The sequence below is a fragment of the Furipterus horrens genome, unplaced genomic scaffold (assembly GCF_987537825.1).
Source record: "Furipterus horrens unplaced genomic scaffold, mFurHor1.1.pri manual_scaffold_12, whole genome shotgun sequence".
NCBI lineage: Eukaryota > Metazoa > Chordata > Mammalia > Chiroptera > Furipteridae > Furipterus > Furipterus horrens.
Window position 1 is genome coordinate 51,776,043 of NW_028327182.1, and position 4,646 is coordinate 51,780,688.

A 4,646-nucleotide genomic window follows, 5' to 3' on the forward strand; every position below is an offset into this window, starting at 1 on the left:
AGGATCGGATTAGTGAGTTAGAAGATAATGTAGAGAAAAACTCCAAGATAATACAGCAAAATGAAAAAAGATTGAAAAAATATGAACAATATGTAAGGGAATTACAGGATAGCATGAGAAAAAATAATATCAGGATCATCGGAATTAGAGAGGGAGAAGAAAAGGAGCATGGAATTGAAAAACTGATAGGAGAAATAGTGACAGAAAATTTTCCGAACCTGATGAGAGAAAATGTTATACAAGTTCACGAAGCACAGAGAGTTCCAATGAAGAGGAACCCCCCAAAACCCACTCCAAGGCACATCATAATTAAAATGGCAACATTACAAGACAAAAAGAGAATCCTAAAAGCAGCAAGAGAAAAACAACAAATAACATACAAGGGAGCTCCGATAAGGCTATCAACTGATTTCTCAACAGAAACATTACAAGCCAGGAGGGAATGGACAAAAATATTTCAAGCAATGAAAAACAAAGGTCTACAACCAAGAATACTCTACCCAGCAAGGCTCTCATTCAAAATAGAAGGTGAAATAAGGAGTTTCTCAGACAAAGGAAGACTAAAAGAATACATCTCCATCAAACCAGCATTGCAAGAGATGCTAAAGGGAGTGTTCTAAGAAAAAAGAAGAAAAAAAAAAAAAAAAGAGAGGAGAGGAACAGAGATACAAAGGGAAATAAACAAATACACATCAATAATAACCTTAAATGTAAATGGATTAAATGCTCCAATTAAAAGACATAGGGTAACGGAATGGATAAAAAAACAGGACCCACATATTTGCTGTCTACAAGAAACACACCTCAAAACAAAAGATTTACACAGACTGAAAGTAAAGGGATATAAAAAAATATTCCAAGAAAACGGACCGGAAAAAAAAGCCGGGGTAGCAGTCCTCATATCAAACAAAACAGATTTCAAAGCAAGGGCAATAAAAAGAAACAAAGAAGAACTTTTCGTAATACTTAAAGGAACAGTCCATCAAGAAGATGCTGTTGTTGTTGTTGGTAGCCGTCCGTCTCGAGAGACGATGGTGTAGCTTCTTAAGAGTCTATCTGCACTGCCGAGAATGGCTGTGCAGTCCGACTCGGGAGTGACACGGTATCTGTCTCCTCCCGTGTTGAATCGACATCTTGCGATGACGCTGGAGTGTCCTCTCCAGTGAAGCTGAAGCTACAGAGCCTGGGCAGGGTGATATGGAGGGTCTGCTGTTGCCCATGCAGCAGACCCCCCCTCTCTTCGCAGCTGAAGGGTCCAAGGGAAAGACGGAGTCAATACAGCTTGGCTTCAGGTGCGCCGCAGGAGTTGCCAGTGTTGACTACAATGTCAAACCGCCTTAGGGACTCCGGCTCCGGATTTTCTGTCAGGGTTTACTCCCTTAGCCTTTCCCCTGAAGAGGTATGCCGCAAGGCAGCGGAGGTTTTTTGGAGTCAGAGTTTTCCTTCTCTATCAAGAAGATATGACATTGATAAACATATATGCACCCAACATAGGAGCACCCAAATACATAAAGCAAATACTAGAAGACCACAAGAAGGATATCAACAACAACACACTCATAGTAGGGGACTTCAACACTCCATTATCAACAATAGACAGATCATCCAAGCAAAGAAACACCAAGGATATACAGGCATTGAACAACACACCAAACCACATGGACCTAACTGATATATATAGAACTTTTCACCCCAAAGAAGCAAAATATACATTCTTTTCAAGTGCACATGGGACATTTTCAAAGATAGACCACATGATAGGACACAAAACAAGCCTCAACAAATTCAAGAAAATTGAAATCATATCAAGCATCTTTTCAGACCACAATCCCTTGAAACTAGAAATCAATCTCAGAGAAAAAAATCAAAGACACCCAAACTCATGGAGATTGAATAACATGCTATTAAATAATGAATGGATTAACAATGACATCAAAAAAGAAATCAAGAAATTTCTAGAAACTAATGATAATGAGCACACAACAGCCCAAAACCCATGGGACACAGCAAAAGCAGTCCTGAGAGGGAAGTTCATAGCAATACAGGCATGTCTGAAAAGGACAGAAGAATCTCAAATAAAAAACCTAACCATAAAGCTACAAGAACTAGAACAACAACAACAAACAAAGCCTAGGGCAAGAAGAAGGAACGAAATAATAAAGATCAGAGCAGAACTACATGACATAGAGACTAAACAAACAATCCAAAAGATCAACAAAACTAGGAGCTGGTTCTTCGAAAAAATAAACAAAATTGACAAGCCTCTAGCTAGCCTAATCAAGAAAAAAAGAGAGAAGACCCAAATAAACAAAATCAGAAATGAAAGAGGAGAAATCACGAATGATACCACAGAAATACAAAGGATTGTAAAAAATTACTACAGACAACTGTATGGCAAGAAATTTGACAATCTAGAACAAATGGACAAATTTCTAGAAACATACAACCTTCCAAAACTGAATCAAGAAGAAGTAGAAAGTCTCAACAGACCAATAACAAAGAAGGAAATTGAAACAATAATCCAAAATCTCCCTGCACACAAAAGCCCTGGACCGGATGGCTTCACAGGAGAATTCTACAAAACATTCAGGGAAGAACTAACTCCTATCCTCCTCAAACTGTTCCGAAAAATCCAAGAAGAGGGGAAAATCCCAAACTCTTTCTATGAAGCCAGTATTATCCTAATCCCCAAACCAGGTCAAGATACAGCAAAGAAAGAAAACTACAGGCCAATATCACTGATGAACATAGATGCTAAAATCCTCAATAAAATATTGGCAAACAGGATCCAGCAATACGTCAAAAAGATCATACATCATGATCAAGTGGGCTTCATTCCAGGGATGCAAGGATGGTTTAATATTCGCAAATCAATAAATATAATACATCACCTAAACAGAATGAAAGACAAAAATCACATGATCATATCAATAGATGCAGAAAAAGCATTTGATAAAGTACAACACCCATTTATGATGAAAACACTCAGCAAAATGGGAATATAGGGAGCATACCTTAACATAATTAAGGCTATATATGAGAAGCCTGAGGCCAACATCATACTCAATGGACAAAAACTAAAAGCATTCCCCCTGAAATCAGGAACTAGACAAGGTTGTCCACTCTCTCCACTCCTATTCAACATAGTGTTGGAAGTCCTAGCCAGAGCAATCAGACAAGAAAAAGAAATAAAAGGCATCCAAATTGGGAAAGAGGACGTAAAACTATCATTATATGCAGATGACATGATAGTATACATAGAAAACCCTATAAACTCCACCAAAAGACTCCTCGATATAATAAGTGAATTTTGCAATATAGCAGGGTACAAAATAAATATACAGAAATCTAAGGCATTTCTGTACACCAACAATAAAATATCAGAGACAGAGACAAAAAAAGAAAATACCATTTACTATAGCAACAAGAAAAATAAAGTACCTAGGAGTAAACTTAACCAAAGAGATAAAAGACCTGTACTCTGAAAATTACATAACATTGAAGAAAGAGATTAAAGAAGATACAAATAAACGGAAGCAAATACCATGTTCTTGGATGGCAAGAATCAACATCATCAAAATGGCCATATTATCCAAAGCAATTTACAGATTCAATGCAATCCCTATTAAAATACCAATGACATATTTCACAGACCTAGAACAAATACTCCATAAATTTATATGGAACCAAAAAAGACCCCGAATAGCAAAAGCAATCTTGAGACAGAAGAACAAAGCAGGAGGAATCACAACACCAGATATCAAACAATACTGCACAAGCACTGTGATCAAAACAGTCTGGTACTGGCATAAGAACAGACATATAGATCAGTGGAACAGAATAGAGAGTCCAGAAATAAACCCAGGCCTCTATGGTCAACTAATCTTTGATAAAGGAGGAAGGAACATAAAATGGAATGAGAAGAGCCTCTTTAACAAATGGTGCTGGGAGAACTGAATAGGGACCTGCAAAAAAATAAAACTAGACCACCAACTTACACCACACATGAGAATAAACTCAAGATGGATCAAAGACTTAAATGTAAGCCGTGACACGATAAAAGTCCTAGAGGAAAACATAGGCAAGAAAATATCAGATATCTCATGTAACAATTTCTTCATGGATACATCTCCTAAAGCAAGAGAAATAAAGGAAAAAATAAATAAATGGGATTACATCAAACTAAAGAGTTTCTGCTCAGCAAAAGAAAACAGCAGCAAGATGAAAAGGAAATCAACCATATGGGAAAACATATTTGCCAATAACATCACAGACAGGGGACTGATTTCCAAAATATATAAAGAGCTTATATGACTCAACATCAAGAAAACAAACAACCCAATTAAAAAATGGGCAAAGGACCTGAACAAACACTTCTCTGAAGAGGACATACAGAAGGTGCATAGACACATGAAAAAATGCTCAACATCATTAGCCATCAGGGAGATGCAAATAAAAACCACAATGAGATACCATTTTACACCAGTCAGAATGGCCATCATCAACAAATCAACAAACAACAAGTGCTGGTGAGGATGTGGAGAAAAGGGAACCCTACTGCACTGTTGGTGGGAATGCAGACTGGTGCAGCCACTATGGAAAACAGTATGGAATTACCTCAAAAGATTAAAAATGGAACTGCCTTT